Below are 20,651 nucleotides of genomic sequence, written 5' to 3'. Positions count from 1 at the left end.
CTGTCTTTTTTTTGCACAGCTAGTTGCCTCCAGGAGGCCACAAGAGGGAGACAAGGGACTGCAAAATGGAAAATAGGCATCCACCAACTTTACAGACAACTTCTCCTTGCTCCTACAACCTCCATCCTTGCACAGTTTGTTATTCTTCTAGGTAACATAGTAACAAATCCAAATTGCTGCTCTCTTTGTAGGCAAGCAAGGCTTTGTTGCAACTGCAATTCTTACTTCTTCTTGAAATGTAGGGACGACAGTACATTCCATCACATCCATCTAGTGTACACAGGTAGGTCCATTGTGGCGGGCAGGCGAGCGGGCGGGCTGCTTTATTGGCTGTTTGCTGTTCCCCTACTCCACTCCACTATTTGACTGTTGTGCTGCATCAATCAATCAATCAATCAATCAATCAATCAATCAATCAATCAATCAATCAGTGGCTGGCTCAGGTGCAGCTCTTTAACTTACCTAAAAGGGAGGGCGGAGAGAAGACAAGGAAGGTGAATGAGGTGTTCCAATGTGAAATGCCGGAAACACAGAAACACAGACGACACACAACAAGAGGTGGCAATCTATTCATTAATTGCATTTAATCAATGAGCTCATTATCACTCATGCATTGTCCAACAGGTGTTGAAATAATGGGATTAAAAGGGGAGATCCCTTCAGAAAGACAGAAACAATAGCAAAGACAAAAAACACTTTTGGAATCTGCTTTTAGTCAACACATAAGGAAAGGGTGCACCGGTCCTGGAAATACTGCAATACCAGGTCAATGCGTGGAGTGGACAGAGCAAGCTCTATTTCCATCTCCCTGTTCTAAAAATCCATTTAATATATGGTCCCCAGATAGGGGACGTATCAGATATTAAACTGATAAGAACAGATACTACACTTGATCTTAGCCAAAAGGCCGAGAAGCGATAACCCGAACGGGCCGCGCGTTGCCCGAGCCTGCCCGATACTGCTGTTCAGCCCTTGCAGCGATTCAGCCTACTTCTAGGCAATTCCATGGGGCCCTGCAGGCTCACACACTCACAGCTACACGGGAGGTGAATAAAGGCCGGAGAGGAAGCCAGACAGGATTTGCTTCTTTTGCTTGCACCACAATGCAGTGCTGAAAGAGGAGGAATCTACATAAAAACGCCTTCCTGGCAACGCCCAAATGCCCTGCTGCCATGCAGATAAACACTGGCAGCGGCAGCAAGTGCATGCCCACAGCCACCCCTTGTTCCTTCACACCTTGTATCAGCTGTAATCCAGTCCAGTCCAGTGCTGCCTGCTGAGCAGCACTGACCAACACTGCCTGGGCCCAGGCTTTTATCTCTGAGGCCCCATTATGATGTCAGAAAGCTGGCTCTGGAATCCTGAGGGCTCCACTATGACACGTGCAAAGTTCCGTCTGAACTTTATATAAGACGGTGAGGCTCAGTCAGTCACTCAGTGTTGCCTGAGAGGGCAACACTGCAACAGCCGGCCGCCAGGCTGTCTTTTTTTTGCACAGCTAGTTGCCTCCAGGAGGCCACAAGAGGGAGACAAGGGACTGCAAAATGGAAAATAGGCATCCACCAACTTTACAGACAACTTCTCCTTGCTCCTACAACCTCCATCCTTGCACAGTTTGTTATTCTTCTAGGTAACATAGTAACAAATCCAAATTGCTGCTCTCTTTGTAGGCAAGCAAGGCTTTGTTGCAACTGCAATTCTTACTTCTTCTTGAAATGTAGGGACGACAGTACATTCCATCACATCCATCTAGTGTACACAGGTAGGTCCATTGTGGCGGGCAGGCGAGCGGGCGGGCTGCTTTATTGGCTGTTTGCTGTTCCCCTACTCCACTCCACTATTTGACTGTTGTGCTGCATCAATCAATCAATCAATCAATCAATCAATCAATCAATCAATCAATCAATCAATCAATCAGTGGCTGGCTCAGGTGCAGCTCTTTAACTTACCTAAAAGGGAGGGCGGAGAGAAGACAAGGAAGGTGAATGAGGTGTTCCAATGTGAAATGCCGGAAACACAGAAACACAGACGACACACAACAAGAGGTGGCAATCTATTCATTAATTGCATTTAATCAATGAGCTCATTATCACTCATGCATTGTCCAACAGGTGTTGAAATAATGGGATTAAAAGGGGAGATCCCTTCAGAAAGACAGAAACAATAGCAAAGACAAAAAACACTTTTGGAATCTGCTTTTAGTCAACACATAAGGAAAGGGTGCACCGGTCCTGGAAATACTGCAATACCAGGTCAATGCGTGGAGTGGACAGAGCAAGCTCTATTTCCATCTCCCTGTTCTAAAAATCCATTTAATATATGGTCCCCAGATAGGGGACGTATCAGATATTAAACTGATAAGAACAGATACTACACTTGATCTTAGCCAAAAGGCCGAGAAGCGATAACCCGAACGGGCCGCGCGTTGCCCGAGCCTGCCCGATACTGCTGTTCAGCCCTTGCAGCGATTCAGCCTACTTCTAGGCAATTCCATGGGGCCCTGCAGGCTCACACACTCACAGCTACACGGGAGGTGAATAAAGGCCGGAGAGGAAGCCAGACAGGATTTGCTTCTTTTGCTTGCACCACAATGCAGTGCTGAAAGAGGAGGAATCTACATAAAAACGCCTTCCTGGCAACGCCCAAATGCCCTGCTGCCATGCAGATAAACACTGGCAGCGGCAGCAAGTGCATGCCCACAGCCACCCCTTGTTCCTTCACACCTTGTATCAGCTGTAATCCAGTCCAGTCCAGTGCTGCCTGCTGAGCAGCACTGACCAACACTGCCTGGGCCCAGGCTTTTATCTCTGAGGCCCCATTATGATGTCAGAAAGCTGGCTCTGGAATCCTGAGGGCTCCACTATGACACGTGCAAAGTTCCGTCTGAACTTTATATAAGACGGTGAGGCTCAGTCAGTCACTCAGTGTTGCCTGAGAGGGCAACACTGCAACAGCCGGCCGCCAGGCTGTCTTTTTTTTGCACAGCTAGTTGCCTCCAGGAGGCCACAAGAGGGAGACAAGGGACTGCAAAATGGAAAATAGGCATCCACCAACTTTACAGACAACTTCTCCTTGCTCCTACAACCTCCATCCTTGCACAGTTTGTTATTCTTCTAGGTAACATAGTAACAAATCCAAATTGCTGCTCTCTTTGTAGGCAAGCAAGGCTTTGTTGCAACTGCAATTCTTACTTCTTCTTGAAATGTAGGGACGACAGTACATTCCATCACATCCATCTAGTGTACACAGGTAGGTCCATTGTGGCGGGCAGGCGAGCGGGCGGGCTGCTTTATTGGCTGTTTGCTGTTCCCCTACTCCACTCCACTATTTGACTGTTGTGCTGCATCAATCAATCAATCAATCAATCAATCAATCAATCAATCAATCAATCAATCAATCAATCAGTGGCTGGCTCAGGTGCAGCTCTTTAACTTACCTAAAAGGGAGGGCGGAGAGAAGACAAGGAAGGTGAATGAGGTGTTCCAATGTGAAATGCCGGAAACACAGAAACACAGACGACACACAACAAGAGGTGGCAATCTATTCATTAATTGCATTTAATCAATGAGCTCATTATCACTCATGCATTGTCCAACAGGTGTTGAAATAATGGGATTAAAAGGGGAGATCCCTTCAGAAAGACAGAAACAATAGCAAAGACAAAAAACACTTTTGGAATCTGCTTTTAGTCAACACATAAGGAAAGGGTGCACCGGTCCTGGAAATACTGCAATACCAGGTCAATGCGTGGAGTGGACAGAGCAAGCTCTATTTCCATCTCCCTGTTCTAAAAATCCATTTAATATATGGTCCCCAGATAGGGGACGTATCAGATATTAAACTGATAAGAACAGATACTACACTTGATCTTAGCCAAAAGGCCGAGAAGCGATAACCCGAACGGGCCGCGCGTTGCCCGAGCCTGCCCGATACTGCTGTTCAGCCCTTGCAGCGATTCAGCCTACTTCTAGGCAATTCCATGGGGCCCTGCAGGCTCACACACTCACAGCTACACGGGAGGTGAATAAAGGCCGGAGAGGAAGCCAGACAGGATTTGCTTCTTTTGCTTGCACCACAATGCAGTGCTGAAAGAGGAGGAATCTACATAAAAACGCCTTCCTGGCAACGCCCAAATGCCCTGCTGCCATGCAGATAAACACTGGCAGCGGCAGCAAGTGCATGCCCACAGCCACCCCTTGTTCCTTCACACCTTGTATCAGCTGTAATCCAGTCCAGTCCAGTGCTGCCTGCTGAGCAGCACTGACCAACACTGCCTGGGCCCAGGCTTTTATCTCTGAGGCCCCATTATGATGTCAGAAAGCTGGCTCTGGAATCCTGAGGGCTCCACTATGACACGTGCAAAGTTCCGTCTGAACTTTATATAAGACGGTGAGGCTCAGTCAGTCACTCAGTGTTGCCTGAGAGGGCAACACTGCAACAGCCGGCCGCCAGGCTGTCTTTTTTTTGCACAGCTAGTTGCCTCCAGGAGGCCACAAGAGGGAGACAAGGGACTGCAAAATGGAAAATAGGCATCCACCAACTTTACAGACAACTTCTCCTTGCTCCTACAACCTCCATCCTTGCACAGTTTGTTATTCTTCTAGGTAACATAGTAACAAATCCAAATTGCTGCTCTCTTTGTAGGCAAGCAAGGCTTTGTTGCAACTGCAATTCTTACTTCTTCTTGAAATGTAGGGACGACAGTACATTCCATCACATCCATCTAGTGTACACAGGTAGGTCCATTGTGGCGGGCAGGCGAGCGGGCGGGCTGCTTTATTGGCTGTTTGCTGTTCCCCTACTCCACTCCACTATTTGACTGTTGTGCTGCATCAATCAATCAATCAATCAATCAATCAATCAATCAATCAATCAATCAATCAATCAATCAGTGGCTGGCTCAGGTGCAGCTCTTTAACTTACCTAAAAGGGAGGGCGGAGAGAAGACAAGGAAGGTGAATGAGGTGTTCCAATGTGAAATGCCGGAAACACAGAAACACAGACGACACACAACAAGAGGTGGCAATCTATTCATTAATTGCATTTAATCAATGAGCTCATTATCACTCATGCATTGTCCAACAGGTGTTGAAATAATGGGATTAAAAGGGGAGATCCCTTCAGAAAGACAGAAACAATAGCAAAGACAAAAAACACTTTTGGAATCTGCTTTTAGTCAACACATAAGGAAAGGGTGCACCGGTCCTGGAAATACTGCAATACCAGGTCAATGCGTGGAGTGGACAGAGCAAGCTCTATTTCCATCTCCCTGTTCTAAAAATCCATTTAATATGTCCCCAGATAGGGGACGTATCAGATATTAAACTGATAAGAACAGATACTACACTTGATCTTAGCCAAAAGGCCGAGAAGCGATAACCCGAACGGGCCGCGCGTTGCCCGAGCCTGCCCGATACTGCTGTTCAGCCCTTGCAGCGATTCAGCCTACTTCTAGGCAATTCCATGGGGCCCTGCAGGCTCACACACTCACAGCTACACGGGAGGTGAATAAAGGCCGGAGAGGAAGCCAGACAGGATTTGCTTCTTTTGCTTGCACCACAATGCAGTGCTGAAAGAGGAGGAATCTACATAAAAACGCCTTCCTGGCAACGCCCAAATGCCCTGCTGCCATGCAGATAAACACTGGCAGCGGCAGCAAGTGCATGCCCACAGCCACCCCTTGTTCCTTCACACCTTGTATCAGCTGTAATCCAGTCCAGTCCAGTGCTGCCTGCTGAGCAGCACTGACCAACACTGCCTGGGCCCAGGCTTTTATCTCTGAGGCCCCATTATGATGTCAGAAAGCTGGCTCTGGAATCCTGAGGGCTCCACTATGACACGTGCAAAGTTCCGTCTGAACTTTATATAAGACGGTGAGGCTCAGTCAGTCACTCAGTGTTGCCTGAGAGGGCAACACTGCAACAGCCGGCCGCCAGGCTGTCTTTTTTTTGCACAGCTAGTTGCCTCCAGGAGGCCACAAGAGGGAGACAAGGGACTGCAAAATGGAAAATAGGCATCCACCAACTTTACAGACAACTTCTCCTTGCTCCTACAACCTCCATCCTTGCACAGTTTGTTATTCTTCTAGGTAACATAGTAACAAATCCAAATTGCTGCTCTCTTTGTAGGCAAGCAAGGCTTTGTTGCAACTGCAATTCTTACTTCTTCTTGAAATGTAGGGACGACAGTACATTCCATCACATCCATCTAGTGTACACAGGTAGGTCCATTGTGGCGGGCAGGCGAGCGGGCGTGCTGCTTTATTGGCTGTTTGCTGTTCCCCTACTCCACTCCACTATTTGACTGTTGTGCTGCATCAATCAATCAATCAATCAATCAATCAATCAATCAATCAGTGGCTGGCTCAGGTGCAGCTCTTTAACTTACCTAAAAGGGAGGGCGGAGAGAAGACAAGGAAGGTGAATGAGGTGTTCCAATGTGAAATGCCGGAAACACAGAAACACAGACGACACACAACAAGAGGTGGCAATCTATTCATTAATTGCATTTAATCAATGAGCTCATTATCACTCATGCATTGTCCAACAGGTGTTGAAATAATGGGATTAAAAGGGGAGATCCCTTCAGAAAGACAGAAACAATAGCAAAGACAAAAAACACTTTTGGAATCTGCTTTTAGTCAACACATAAGGAAAGGGTGCACCGGTCCTGGAAATACTGCAATACCAGGTCAATGCGTGGAGTGGACAGAGCAAGCTCTATTTCCATCTCCCTGTTCTAAAAATCCATTTAATATATGGTCCCCAGATAGGGGACGTATCAGATATTAAACTGATAAGAACAGATACTACACTTGATCTTAGCCAAAAGGCCGAGAAGCGATAACCCGAACGGGCCGCGCGTTGCCCGAGCCTGCCCGATACTGCTGTTCAGCCCTTGCAGCGATTCAGCCTACTTCTAGGCAATTCCATGGGGCCCTGCAGGCTCACACACTCACAGCTACACGGGAGGTGAATAAAGGCCGGAGAGGAAGCCAGACAGGATTTGCTTCTTTTGCTTGCACCACAATGCAGTGCTGAAAGAGGAGGAATCTACAGAAAAACGCCTTCCTGGCAACGCCCAAATGCCCTGCTGCCATGCAGATAAACACTGGCAGCGGCAGCAAGTGCATGCCCACAGCCACCCCTTGTTCCTTCACACCTTGTATCAGCTGTAATCCAGTCCAGTCCAGTGCTGCCTGCTGAGCAGCACTGACCAACACTGCCTGGGCCCAGGCTTTTATCTCTGAGGCCCCATTATGATGTCAGAAAGCTGGCTCTGGAATCCTGAGGGCTCCACTATGACACGTGCAAAGTTCCGTCTGAACTTTATATAAGACGGTGAGGCTCAGTCAGTCACTCAGTGTTGCCTGAGAGGGCAACACTGCAACAGCCGGCCGCCAGGCTGTCTTTTTTTTGCACAGCTAGTTGCCTCCAGGAGGCCACAAGAGGGAGACAAGGGACTGCAAAATGGAAAATAGGCATCCACCAACTTTACAGACAACTTCTCCTTGCTCCTACAACCTCCATCCTTGCACAGTTTGTTATTCTTCTAGGTAACATAGTAACAAATCCAAATTGCTGCTCTCTTTGTAGGCAAGCAAGGCTTTGTTGCAACTGCAATTCTTACTTCTTCTTGAAATGTAGGGACGACAGTACATTCCATCACATCCATCTAGTGTACACAGGTAGGTCCATTGTGGCGGGCAGGCGAGCGGGCGTGCTGCTTTATTGGCTGTTTGCTGTTCCCCTACTCCACTCCACTATTTGACTGTTGTGCTGCATCAATCAATCAATCAATCAATCAATCAATCAATCAATCAATCAATCAATCAGTGGCTGGCTCAGGTGCAGCTCTTTAACTTACCTAAAAGGGAGGGCGGAGAGAAGACAAGGAAGGTGAATGAGGTGTTCCAATGTGAAATGCCGGAAACACAGAAACACAGACGACACACAACAAGAGGTGGCAATCTATTCATTAATTGCATTTAATCAATGAGCTCATTATCACTCATGCATTGTCCAACAGGTGTTGAAATAATGGGATTAAAAGGGGAGATCCCTTCAGAAAGACAGAAACAATAGCAAAGACAAAAAACACTTTTGGAATCTGCTTTTAGTCAACACATAAGGAAAGGGTGCACCGGTCCTGGAAATACTGCAATACCAGGTCAATGCGTGGAGTGGACAGAGCAAGCTCTATTTCCATCTCCCTGTTCTAAAAATCCATTTAATATATGGTCCCCAGATAGGGGACGTATCAGATATTAAACTGATAAGAACAGATACTACACTTGATCTTAGCCAAAAGGCCGAGAAGCGATAACCCGAACGGGCCGCGCGTTGCCCGAGCCTGCCCGATACTGCTGTTCAGCCCTTGCAGCGATTCAGCCTACTTCTAGGCAATTCCATGGGGCCCTGCAGGCTCACACACTCACAGCTACACGGGAGGTGAATAAAGGCCGGAGAGGAAGCCAGACAGGATTTGCTTCTTTTGCTTGCACCACAATGCAGTGCTGAAAGAGGAGGAATCTACAGAAAAACGCCTTCCTGGCAACGCCCAAATGCCCTGCTGCCATGCAGATAAACACTGGCAGCGGCAGCAAGTGCATGCCCACAGCCACCCCTTGTTCCTTCACACCTTGTATCAGCTGTAATCCAGTCCAGTCCAGTGCTGCCTGCTGAGCAGCACTGACCAACACTGCCTGGGCCCAGGCTTTTATCTCTGAGGCCCCATTATGATGTCAGAAAGCTGGCTCTGGAATCCTGAGGGCTCCACTATGACACGTGCAAAGTTCCGTCTGAACTTTATATAAGACGGTGAGGCTCAGTCAGTCACTCAGTGTTGCCTGAGAGGGCAACACTGCAACAGCCGGCCGCCAGGCTGTCTTTTTTTTGCACAGCTAGTTGCCTCCAGGAGGCCACAAGAGGGAGACAAGGGACTGCAAAATGGAAAATAGGCATCCACCAACTTTACAGACAACTTCTCCTTGCTCCTACAACCTCCATCCTTGCACAGTTTGTTATTCTTCTAGGTAACATAGTAACAAATCCAAATTGCTGCTCTCTTTGTAGGCAAGCAAGGCTTTGTTGCAACTGCAATTCTTACTTCTTCTTGAAATGTAGGGACGACAGTACATTCCATCACATCCATCTAGTGTACACAGGTAGGTCCATTGTGGCGGGCAGGCGAGCGGGCGTGCTGCTTTATTGGCTGTTTGCTGTTCCCCTACTCCACTCCACTATTTGACTGTTGTGCTGCATCAATCAATCAATCAATCAATCAATCAATCAATCAATCAATCAATCAATCAATCAATCAGTGGCTGGCTCAGGTGCAGCTCTTTAACTTACCTAAAAGGGAGGGCGGAGAGAAGACAAGGAAGGTGAATGAGGTGTTCCAATGTGAAATGCCGGAAACACAGAAACACAGACGACACACAACAAGAGGTGGCAATCTATTCATTAATTGCATTTAATCAATGAGCTCATTATCACTCATGCATTGTCCAACAGGTGTTGAAATAATGGGATTAAAAGGGGAGATCCCTTCAGAAAGACAGAAACAATAGCAAAGACAAAAAACACTTTTGGAATCTGCTTTTAGTCAACACATAAGGAAAGGGTGCACCGGTCCTGGAAATACTGCAATACCAGGTCAATGCGTGGAGTGGACAGAGCAAGCTCTATTTCCATCTCCCTGTTCTAAAAATCCATTTAATATATGGTCCCCAGATAGGGGACGTATCAGATATTAAACTGATAAGAACAGATACTACACTTGATCTTAGCCAAAAGGCCGAGAAGCGATAACCCGAACGGGCCGCGCGTTGCCCGAGCCTGCCCGATACTGCTGTTCAGCCCTTGCAGCGATTCAGCCTACTTCTAGGCAATTCCATGGGGCCCTGCAGGCTCACACACTCACAGCTACACGGGAGGTGAATAAAGGCCGGAGAGGAAGCCAGACAGGATTTGCTTCTTTTGCTTGCACCACAATGCAGTGCTGAAAGAGGAGGAATCTACATAAAAACGCCTTCCTGGCAACGCCCAAATGCCCTGCTGCCATGCAGATAAACACTGGCAGCGGCAGCAAGTGCATGCCCACAGCCACCCCTTGTTCCTTCACACCTTGTATCAGCTGTAATCCAGTCCAGTCCAGTGCTGCCTGCTGAGCAGCACTGACCAACACTGCCTGGGCCCAGGCTTTTATCTCTGAGGCCCCATTATGATGTCAGAAAGCTGGCTCTGGAATCCTGAGGGCTCCACTATGACACGTGCAAAGTTCCGTCTGAACTTTATATAAGACGGTGAGGCTCAGTCAGTCACTCAGTGTTGCCTGAGAGGGCAACACTGCAACAGCCGGCCGCCAGGCTGTCTTTTTTTTGCACAGCTAGTTGCCTCCAGGAGGCCACAAGAGGGAGACAAGGGACTGCAAAATGGAAAATAGGCATCCACCAACTTTACAGACAACTTCTCCTTGCTCCTACAACCTCCATCCTTGCACAGTTTGTTATTCTTCTAGGTAACATAGTAACAAATCCAAATTGCTGCTCTCTTTGTAGGCAAGCAAGGCTTTGTTGCAACTGCAATTCTTACTTCTTCTTGAAATGTAGGGACGACAGTACATTCCATCACATCCATCTAGTGTACACAGGTAGGTCCATTGTGGCGGGCAGGCGAGCGGGCGGGCTGCTTTATTGGCTGTTTGCTGTTCCCCTACTCCACTCCACTATTTGACTGTTGTGCTGCATCAATCAATCAATCAATCAATCAATCAATCAATCAATCAATCAATCAATCAGTGGCTGGCTCAGGTGCAGCTCTTTAACTTACCTAAAAGGGAGGGCGGAGAGAAGACAAGGAAGGTGAATGAGGTGTTCCAATGTGAAATGCCGGAAACACAGAAACACAGACTACACACAACAAGAGGTGGCAATCTATTCATTAATTGCATTTAATCAATGAGCTCATTATCACTCATGCATTGTCCAACAGGTGTTGAAATAATGGGATTAAAAGGGGAGATCCCTTCAGAAAGACAGAAACAATAGCAAAGACAAAAAACACTTTTGGAATCTGCTTTTAGTCAACACATAAGGAAAGGGTGCACCGGTCCTGGAAATACTGCAATACCAGGTCAATGCGTGGAGTGGACAGAGCAAGCTCTATTTCCATCTCCCTGTTCTAAAAATCCATTTAATATATGGTCCCCAGATAGGGGACGTATCAGATATTAAACTGATAAGAACAGATACTACACTTGATCTTAGCCAAAAGGCCGAGAAGCGATAACCCGAACGGGCCGCGCGTTGCCCGAGCCTGCCCGATACTGCTGTTCAGCCCTTGCAGCGATTCAGCCTACTTCTAGGCAATTCCATGGGGCCCTGCAGGCTCACACACTCACAGCTACACGGGAGGTGAATAAAGGCCGGAGAGGAAGCCAGACAGGATTTGCTTCTTTTGCTTGCACCACAATGCAGTGCTGAAAGAGGAGGAATCTACATAAAAACGCCTTCCTGGCAACGCCCAAATGCCCTGCTGCCATGCAGATAAACACTGGCAGCGGCAGCAAGTGCATGCACACAGCCACCCCTTGTTCCTTCACACCTTGTATCAGCTGTAATCCAGTCCAGTCCAGTGCTGCCTGCTGAGCAGCACTGACCAACACTGCCTGGGCCCAGGCTTTTATCTCTGAGGCCCCATTATGATGTCAGAAAGCTGGCTCTGGAATCCTGAGGGCTCCACTATGACACGTGCAAAGTTCCGTCTGAACTTTATATAAGACGGTGAGGCTCAGTCAGTCACTCAGTGTTGCCTGAGAGGGCAACACTGCAACAGCCGGCCGCCAGGCTGTCTTTTTTTTGCACAGCTAGTTGCCTCCAGGAGGCCACAAGAGGGAGACAAGGGACTGCAAAATGGAAAATAGGCATCCACCAACTTTACAGACAACTTCTCCTTGCTCCTACAACCTCCATCCTTGCACAGTTTGTTATTCTTCTAGGTAACATAGTAACAAATCCAAATTGCTGCTCTCTTTGTAGGCAAGCAAGGCTTTGTTGCAACTGCAATTCTTACTTCTTCTTGAAATGTAGGGACGACAGTACATTCCATCACATCCATCTAGTGTACACAGGTAGGTCCATTGTGGCGGGCAGGCGAGCGGGCGGGCTGCTTTATTGGCTGTTTGCTGTTCCCCTACTCCACTCCACTATTTGACTGTTGTGCTGCATCAATCAATCAATCAATCAATCAATCAATCAATCAATCAATCAATCAATCAGTGGCTGGCTCAGGTGCAGCTCTTTAACTTACCTAAAAGGGAGGGCGGAGAGAAGACAAGGAAGGTGAATGAGGTGTTCCAATGTGAAATGCCGGAAACACAGAAACACAGACGACACACAACAAGAGGTGGCAATCTATTCATTAATTGCATTTAATCAATGAGCTCATTATCACTCATGCATTGTCCAACAGGTGTTGAAATAATGGGATTAAAAGGGGAGATCCCTTCAGAAAGACAGAAACAATAGCAAAGACAAAAAACACTTTTGAGAATCTGCTTTTAGTCAACACATAAGGAAAGGGTGCACCGGTCCTGGAAATACTGCAATACCAGGTCAATGCGTGGAGTGGACAGAGCAAGCTCTATTTCCATCTCCCTGTTCTAAAAATCCATTTAATATATGGTCCCCAGATAGGGGACGTATCAGATATTAAACTGATAAGAACAGATACTACACTTGATCTTAGCCAAAAGGCCGAGAAGCGATAACCCGAACGGGCCGCGCGTTGCCCGAGCCTGCCCGATACTGCTGTTCAGCCCTTGCAGCGATTCAGCCTACTTCTAGGCAATTCCATGGGGCCCTGCAGGCTCACACACTCACAGCTACACGGGAGGTGAATAAAGGCCGGAGAGGAAGCCAGACAGGATTTGCTTCTTTTGCTTGCACCACAATGCAGTGCTGAAAGAAGAGGAATCTACATAAAAACGCCTTCCTGGCAACGCCCAAATGCCCTGCTGCCATGCAGATAAACACTGGCAGCGGCAGCAAGTGCATGCCCACAGCCACCCCTTGTTCCTTCACACCTTGTATCAGCTGTAATCCAGTCCAGTCCAGTGCTGCCTGCTGAGCAGCACTGACCAACACTGCCTGGGCCCAGGCTTTTATCTCTGAGGCCCCATTATGATGTCAGAAAGCTGGCTCTGGAATCCTGAGGGCTCCACTATGACACGTGCAAAGTTCCGTCTGAACTTTATATAAGACGGTGAGGCTCAGTCAGTCACTCAGTGTTGCCTGAGAGGGCAACACTGCAACAGCCGGCCGCCAGGCTGTCTTTTTTTTGCACAGCTAGTTGCCTCCAGGAGGCCACAAGAGGGAGACAAGGGACTGCAAAATGGAAAATAGGCATCCACCAACTTTACAGACAACTTCTCCTTGCTCCTACAACCTCCATCCTTGCACAGTTTGTTATTCTTCTAGGTAACATAGTAACAAATCCAAATTGCTGCTCTCTTTGTAGGCAAGCAAGGCTTTGTTGCAACTGCAATTCTTACTTCTTCTTGAAATGTAGGGACGACAGTACATTCCATCACATCCATCTAGTGTACACAGGTAGGTCCATTGTGGCGGGCAGGCGAGCGGGCGGGCTGCTTTATTGGCTGTTTGCTGTTCCCCTACTCCACTCCACTATTTGACTGTTGTGCTGCATCAATCAATCAATCAATCAATCAATCAATCAATCAATCAATCAATCAATCAATCAATCAATCAGTGGCTGGCTCAGGTGCAGCTCTTTAACTTACCTAAAAGGGAGGGCGGAGAGAAGACAAGGAAGGTGAATGAGGTGTTCCAATGTGAAATGCCGGAAACACAGAAACACAGACGACACACAACAAGAGGTGGCAATCTATTCATTAATTGCATTTAATCAATGAGCTCATTATCACTCATGCATTGTCCAACAGGTGTTGAAATAATGGGATTAAAAGGGGAGATCCCTTCAGAAAGACAGAAACAATAGCAAAGACAAAAAACACTTTTGGAATCTGCTTTTAGTCAACACATAAGGAAAGGGTGCACCGGTCCTGGAAATACTGCAATACCAGGTCAATGCGTGGAGTGGACAGAGCAAGCTCTATTTCCATCTCCCTGTTCTAAAAATCCATTTAATATATGGTCCCCAGATAGGGGACGTATCAGATATTAAACTGATAAGAACAGATACTACACTTGATCTTAGCCAAAAGGCCGAGAAGCGATAACCCGAACGAGCCGCGCGTTGCCCGAGCCTGCCCGATACTGCTGTTCAGCCCTTGCAGCGATTCAGCCTACTTCTAGGCAATTCCATGGGGCCCTGCAGGCTCACACACTCACAGCTACACGGGAGGTGAATAAAGGCCGGAGAGGAAGCCAGACAGGATTTGCTTCTTTTGCTTGCACCACAATGCAGTGCTGAAAGAGGAGGAATCTACATAAAAACGCCTTCCTGGCAACGCCCAAATGCCCTGCTGCCATGCAGATAAACACTGGCAGCGGCAGCAAGTGCATGCCCACAGCCACCCCTTGTTCCTTCACACCTTGTATCAGCTGTAATCCAGTCCAGTCCAGTGCTGCCTGCTGAGCAGCACTGACCAACACTGCCTGGGCCCAGGCTTTTATCTCTGAGGCCCCATTATGATGTCAGAAAGCTGGCTCTGGAATCCTGAGGGCTCCACTATGACACGTGCAAAGTTCCGTCTGAACTTTATATAAGACGGTGAGGCTCAGTCAGTCACTCAGTGTTGCCTGAGAGGGCAACACTGCAACAGCCGGCCGCCAGGCTGTCTTTTTTTTGCACAGCTAGTTGCCTCCAGGAGGCCACAAGTGGGAGACAAGGGACTGCAAAATGGAAAATAGGCATCCACCAACTTTACAGACAACTTCTCCTTGCTCCTACAACCTCCATCCTTGCACAGTTTGTTATTCTTCTAGGTAACATAGTAACAAATCCAAATTGCTGCTCTCTTTGTAGGCAAGCAAGGCTTTGTTGCAACTGCAATTCTTACTTCTTCTTGAAATGTAGGGACGACAGTACATTCCATCACATCCATCTAGTGTACACAGGTAGGTCCATTGTGGCGGGCAGGCGAGCGGGCGGGCTGCTTTATTGGCTGTTTGCTGTTCCCCTACTCCACTCCACTATTTGACTGTTGTGCTGCATCAATCAATCAATCAATCAATCAATCAATCAATCAATCAGTGGCTGGCTCAGGTGCAGCTCTTTAACTTACCTAAAAGGGAGGGCGGAGAGAAGACAAGGAAGGTGAATGAGGTGTTCCAATGTGAAATGCCAGAAACACAGAAACACAGACGACACACAACAAGAGGTGGCAATCTATTCATTAATTGCATTTAATCAATGAGCTCATTATAACTCATGCATTGTCCAACAGGTGTTGAAATAATGGGATTAAAAGGGGAGATCCCTTCAGAAAGACAGAAACAATAGCAAAGACAAAAAACACTTTTGGAATCTGCTTTTAGTCAACACATAAGGAAAGGGTGCACCGGTCCTGGAAATACTGCAATACCAGGTCAATGCGTGGAGTGGACAGAGCAAGCTCTATTTCCATCTCCCTGTTCTAAAAATCCATTTAATATATGGTCCCCAGATAGGGGACGTATCAGATATTAAACTGATAAGAACAGATACTACACTTGATCTTAGCCAAAAGGCAGAGAAGCGATAACCCGAACGGGCCGCGCGTTGCCCGAGCCTGCCCGATACTGCTGTTCAGCCCTTGCAGCGATTCAGCCTACTTCTAGGCAATTCCATGGGGCCCTGCAGGCTCACACACTCACAGCTACACGGGAGGTGAATAAAGGCCGGAGAGGAAGCCAGACAGGATTTGCTTATTTTGCTTGCACCACAATGCAGTGCTGAAAGAGGAGGAATCTACATAAAAACGCCTTCCTGGCAACGCCCAAATGCCCTGCTGCCATGCAGATAAACACTGGCAGCGGCAGCAAGTGCATGCCCACAGCCACCCCTTGTTCCTTCACACCTTGTATCAGCTGTAATCCAGTCCAGTCCAGTGCTGCCTGCTGAGTAGCACTGACCAACACTGCCTGGGCCCAGGCTTTTATCTCTGAGGCCCCATTATGATGTCAGAAAGCTGGCTCTGGAATCCTGAGGGCTCCACTATGACACGTGCAAAGTTCCGTCTGAACTTTATATAAGACGGTGAGGCTCAGTCAGTCACTCAGTGTTGCCTGAGAGGGCAACACTGCAACAGCCGGCCGCCAGGCTGTCTTTTTTTTGCACAGCTAGTTGCCTCCAGGAGGCCACAAGAGGGAGACAAGGGACTGCAAAATGGAAAATAGGCATCCACCAACTTTACAGACAACTTCTCCTTGCTCCTACAACCTCCATCCTTGCACAGTTTGTTATTCTTCTAGGTAACATAGTAACAAATCCAAATTGCTGCTCTCTTTGTAGGCAAGCAAGGCTTTGTTGCAACTGCAATTCTTACTTCTTCTTGAAATGTAGGGACGACAGTACATTCCATCACATCCATCTAGTGTACACAGGTAGGTCCATTGTGGCGGGCAGGCGAGCGGGCGGGCTGCTTTATTGGCTGTTTGCTGTTCCCCTACTCCACTCCACTATTTGACTGTTGTGCTGCATCAATCAATCAATCAATCAATCAATCAATCAATCAATCAATCAATCAATCAATCAATCAGTGGCTGGCTCAGGTGCAGCTCTTTAACTTACCTAAAAGGGAGGGCGGAGAGAAGACAAGGAAGGTGAATGAGGTGTTCCAATGTGAAATGCCGGAAACACAGAAACACAGACGACACACAACAAGAGGTGGCAATCTATTCATTAATTGCATTTAATCAATGAGCTCATTATCACTCATGCATTGTCCAACAGGTGTTGAAATAATGGGATTAAAAGGGGAGATCCCTTCAGAAAGACAGAAACAATAGCAAAGACAAAAAACACTTTTGGAATCTGCTTTTAGTCAACACATAAGGAAAGGGTGCACCGGTCCTGGAAATACTGCAATACCAGGTCAATGCGTGGAGTGGACAGAGCAAGCTCTATTTCCATCTCCCTGTTCTAAAAATCCATTTAATATATGGTCCCCAGATAGGGGACGTATCAGATATTAAACTGATAAGAACAGATACTACACTTGATCTTAGCCAAAAGGCCGAGAAGCGATAACCCGAACGGGCCGCGCGTTGCCCGAGCCTGCCCGATACTGCTGTTCAGCCCTTGCAGCGATTCAGCCTACTTCTAGGCAATTCCATGGGGCCCTGCAGGCTCACACACTCACAGCTACACGGGAGGTGAATAAAGGCCGGAGAGGAAGCCAGACAGGATTTGCTTCTTTTGCTTGCACCACAATGCAGTGCTGAAAGAGGAGGAATCTACATAAAAACGCCTTCCTGGCAACGCCCAAATGCCCTGCTGCCATGCAGATAAACACTGGCAGCGGCAGCAAGTGCATGCCCACAGCCACCCCTTGTTCCTTCACACCTTGTATCAGCTGTAATCCAGTCCAGTCCAGTGCTGCCTGCTGAGCAGCACTGACCAACACTGCCTGGGCCCAGGCTTTTATCTCTGAGGCCCCATTATGATGTCAGAAAGCTGGCTCTGGAATCCTGAGGGCTCCACTATGACACGTGCAAAGTTCCGTCTGAACTTTATATAAGACGCTGAGGCTCAGTCAGTCACTCAGTGTTGCCTGAGAGGGCAACACTGCAACAGCCGGCCGCCAGGCTGTCTTTTTTTTGCACAGCTAGTTGCCTCCAGGAGGCCACAAGAGGGAGACAAGGGACTGCAAAATGGAAAATAGGCATCCACCAACTTTACAGACAACTTCTCCTTGCTCCTACAACCTCCATCCTTGCACAGTTTGTTATTCTTCTAGGTAACATAGTAACAAATCCAAATTGCTGCTCTCTTTGTAGGCAAGCAAGGCTTTGTTGCAACTGCAATTCTTACTTCTTCTTGAAATGTAGGGACGACAGTACATTCCATCACATCCATCTAGTGTACACAGGTAGGTCCATTGTGGCGGGCAGGCGAGCGGGCGGGCTGCTTTATTGGCTGTTTGCTGTTCCCCTACTCCACTCCACTATTTGACTGTTGTGCTGCATCAATCAATCAATCAATCAATCAATCAATCAATCAATCAATCAATCAATCAATCAATCAGTGGCTGGCTCAGGTGCAGCTCTTTAACTTACCTAAAAGGGAGGGCGGAGAGAAGACAAGGAAGGTGAATGAGGTGTTCCAATGTGAAATGCCGGAAACACAGAAACACAGACGACACACAACAAGAGGTGGCAATCTATTCATTAATTGCATTTAATCAATGAGCTCATTATCACTCATGCATTGTCCAACAGGTGTTGAAATAATGGGATTAAAAGGGGAGATCCCTTCAGAAAGACAGAAACAATAGCAAAGACAAAAAACACTTTTGGAATCTGCTTTTAGTCAACACATAAGGAAAGGGTGCACCGGTCCTGGAAATACTGCAATACCAGGTCAATGCGTGGAGTGGACAGAGCAAGCTCTATTTCCATCTCCCTGTTCTAAAAATCCATTTAATATATGGTCCCCAGATAGGGGACGTATCAGATATTAAACTGATAAGAACAGATACTACACTTGATCTTAGCCAAAAGGCCGAGAAGCGATAACCCGAACGGGCCGCGCGTTGCCCGAGCCTGCCCGATACTGCTGTTCAGCCCTTGCAGCGATTCAGCCTACTTCTAGGCAATTCCATGGGGCCCTGCAGGCTCACACACTCACAGCTACACGGGAGGTGAATAAAGGCCGGAGAGGAAGCCAGACAGGATTTGCTTCTTTTGCTTGCACTACAATGCAGTGCTGAAAGAGGAGGAATCTACATAAAAACGCCTTCCTGGCAACGCCCAAATGCCCTGCTGCCATGCAGATAAACACTGGCAGCGGCAGCAAGTGCATGCCCACAGCCACCCCTTGTTCCTTCACACCTTTTATCAGCTGTAATCCAGTCCAGTCCAGTGCTGCCTGCTGAGCAGCACTGACCAACACTGCCTGGGCCCAGGCTTTTATCTCTGAGGCCCCATTATGATGTCAGAAAGCTGGCTCTGGAATCCTGAGGGCTCCACTATGACACGTGCAAAGTTCCGTCTGAACTTTATATAAGACGGTGAGGCTCAGTCAGTCACTCAGTGTTGCCTGAGAGGGCAACACTGCAACAGCCGGCCGCCAGGCTGTCTTTTTTTTGCACAGCTAGTTGCCTCCAGGAGGCCACAAGAGGGAGACAAGGGACTGCAAAATGGAAAATAGGCATCCACCAACTTTACAGACAACTTCTCCTTGCTCCTACAACCTCCATCCTTGCACAGTTTGTTATTCTTCTAGGTAACATAGTAACAAATCCAAATTGCTGCTCTCTTTGTAGGCAAGCAAGGCTTTGTTGCAACTGCAATTCTTACTTCTTCTTGAAATGTAGGGACGACAGTACATTCCATCACATCCATCTAGTGTACACAGGTAGGTCCATTGTGGCGGGCAGGCGAGCGGGCGGGCTGCTTTATTGGCTGTTTGCTGTTCCCCTACTCCACTCCACTATTTGACTGTTGTGCTGCATCAATCAATCAATCAATCAATCAATCAATCAATCAATCAATCAATCAATCAATCAATCAGTGGCTGGCTCAGGTGCAGCTCTTTAACTTACCTAAAAGGGAGGGTGGAGAGAAGACAAGGAAGGTGAATGAGGTGTTCCAATGTGAAATGCCGGAAACACAGAAACACAGACGACACACAACAAGAGGTGGCAATCTATTCATTAATTGCATTTAATCAATGAGCTCATTATCACTCATGCATTGTCCAACAGGTGTTGAAATAATGGGATTAAAAGGGGAGATCCCTTCAGAAAGACAGAAACAATAGCAAAGACAAAAAACACTTTTGGAATCTTCTTTTAGTCAACACATAAGGAAAGGGTGCACCGGTCCTGGAAATACTGCAATACCAGGTCAATGCGTGGAGTGGACAGAGCAAGCTCTATTTCCATCTCCCTGTTCTAAAAATCCATTTAATATATGGTCCCCAGATAGGGGACGTATCAGATATTAAACTGATAAGAACAGATACTACACTTGATCTTAGCCAAAAGGCCGAGAAGCGATAACCCGAACGGGCCGCGCGTTGCCCGAGCCTGCCCGATACTGCTGTTCAGCCCTTGCAGCGATTCAGCCTACTTCTAGGCAATTCCATGGGGCCCTGCAGGCTCACACACTCACAGCTACACGGGAGGTGAATAAAGGCCGGAGAGGAAGCCAGACAGGATTTGCTTCTTTTGCTTGCACCACAATGCAGTGCTGAAAGAGGAGGAATCTACATAAAAACGCCTTCCTGGCAACGCCCAAATGCCCTGCTGCCATGCAGATAAACACTGGCAGCGGCAGCAAGTGCATGCCCACAGCCACCCCTTGTTCCTTCACACCTTGTATCAGCTGTAATCCAGTCCAGTCCAGTGCTGCCTGCTGAGCAGCACTGACCAACACTGCCTGGGCCCAGGCTTTTATCTCTGAGGCCCCATTATGATGTCAGAAAGCTGGCTCTGGAATCCTGAGGGCTCCACTATGACAC

General features: G+C 47.7%; 14 non-coding genes across 14 annotated transcripts; all 14 read right to left on the bottom strand.

Annotated features, from left to right (window-relative positions):
- Nucleotides 1-728: 728 nt before the first annotated feature.
- Nucleotides 729-919, bottom strand: LOC142691464 (U2 spliceosomal RNA). The gene has a single exon (XR_012860014.1). It is a non-coding gene; the product is annotated as a U2 spliceosomal RNA (small nuclear RNA).
- Nucleotides 920-2,215: 1,296 nt separating this feature from the next.
- On the bottom strand, nucleotides 2,216-2,406 carry LOC142691462 (U2 spliceosomal RNA). Its single transcript, XR_012860012.1, has one exon. It is a non-coding gene; the product is annotated as a U2 spliceosomal RNA (small nuclear RNA).
- A 1,296-nt stretch (nucleotides 2,407-3,702) lies between these two features.
- On the bottom strand, nucleotides 3,703-3,893 carry LOC142691460 (U2 spliceosomal RNA). The gene has a single exon (XR_012860011.1). It is a non-coding gene; the product is annotated as a U2 spliceosomal RNA (small nuclear RNA).
- A 1,296-nt stretch (nucleotides 3,894-5,189) lies between these two features.
- On the bottom strand, nucleotides 5,190-5,377 carry LOC142691553 (U2 spliceosomal RNA). The gene has a single exon (XR_012860095.1). It is a non-coding gene; the product is annotated as a U2 spliceosomal RNA (small nuclear RNA).
- Nucleotides 5,378-6,653: 1,276 nt separating this feature from the next.
- On the bottom strand, nucleotides 6,654-6,844 carry LOC142691459 (U2 spliceosomal RNA). The gene has a single exon (XR_012860010.1). It is a non-coding gene; the product is annotated as a U2 spliceosomal RNA (small nuclear RNA).
- A 1,288-nt stretch (nucleotides 6,845-8,132) lies between these two features.
- On the bottom strand, nucleotides 8,133-8,323 carry LOC142691458 (U2 spliceosomal RNA). Its single transcript, XR_012860009.1, has one exon. It is a non-coding gene; the product is annotated as a U2 spliceosomal RNA (small nuclear RNA).
- A 1,296-nt stretch (nucleotides 8,324-9,619) lies between these two features.
- Nucleotides 9,620-9,810, bottom strand: LOC142691457 (U2 spliceosomal RNA). Its single transcript, XR_012860008.1, has one exon. It is a non-coding gene; the product is annotated as a U2 spliceosomal RNA (small nuclear RNA).
- A 1,288-nt stretch (nucleotides 9,811-11,098) lies between these two features.
- Nucleotides 11,099-11,289, bottom strand: LOC142691455 (U2 spliceosomal RNA). Its single transcript, XR_012860006.1, has one exon. It is a non-coding gene; the product is annotated as a U2 spliceosomal RNA (small nuclear RNA).
- Nucleotides 11,290-12,578: 1,289 nt separating this feature from the next.
- On the bottom strand, nucleotides 12,579-12,769 carry LOC142691454 (U2 spliceosomal RNA). Its single transcript, XR_012860005.1, has one exon. It is a non-coding gene; the product is annotated as a U2 spliceosomal RNA (small nuclear RNA).
- A 1,300-nt stretch (nucleotides 12,770-14,069) lies between these two features.
- Nucleotides 14,070-14,260, bottom strand: LOC142691453 (U2 spliceosomal RNA). Its single transcript, XR_012860004.1, has one exon. It is a non-coding gene; the product is annotated as a U2 spliceosomal RNA (small nuclear RNA).
- A 1,276-nt stretch (nucleotides 14,261-15,536) lies between these two features.
- LOC142691547 (U2 spliceosomal RNA) lies at nucleotides 15,537-15,727 on the bottom strand. The gene has a single exon (XR_012860090.1). It is a non-coding gene; the product is annotated as a U2 spliceosomal RNA (small nuclear RNA).
- A 1,296-nt stretch (nucleotides 15,728-17,023) lies between these two features.
- Nucleotides 17,024-17,214, bottom strand: LOC142691452 (U2 spliceosomal RNA). The gene has a single exon (XR_012860003.1). It is a non-coding gene; the product is annotated as a U2 spliceosomal RNA (small nuclear RNA).
- Nucleotides 17,215-18,510: 1,296 nt separating this feature from the next.
- Nucleotides 18,511-18,701, bottom strand: LOC142691451 (U2 spliceosomal RNA). Its single transcript, XR_012860002.1, has one exon. It is a non-coding gene; the product is annotated as a U2 spliceosomal RNA (small nuclear RNA).
- Nucleotides 18,702-19,997: 1,296 nt separating this feature from the next.
- Nucleotides 19,998-20,188, bottom strand: LOC142691449 (U2 spliceosomal RNA). The gene has a single exon (XR_012860001.1). It is a non-coding gene; the product is annotated as a U2 spliceosomal RNA (small nuclear RNA).
- Between the last annotated feature and the right edge of the window lie 463 nt (nucleotides 20,189-20,651).

This window comes from Rhinoderma darwinii, assembly GCF_050947455.1.
Source record: "Rhinoderma darwinii isolate aRhiDar2 chromosome 5 unlocalized genomic scaffold, aRhiDar2.hap1 SUPER_5_unloc_37, whole genome shotgun sequence".
Taxonomy (NCBI): Eukaryota; Metazoa; Chordata; class Amphibia; order Anura; family Rhinodermatidae; genus Rhinoderma; species Rhinoderma darwinii.
This window is presented reverse-complemented; position numbering and strand designations above follow the sequence as displayed.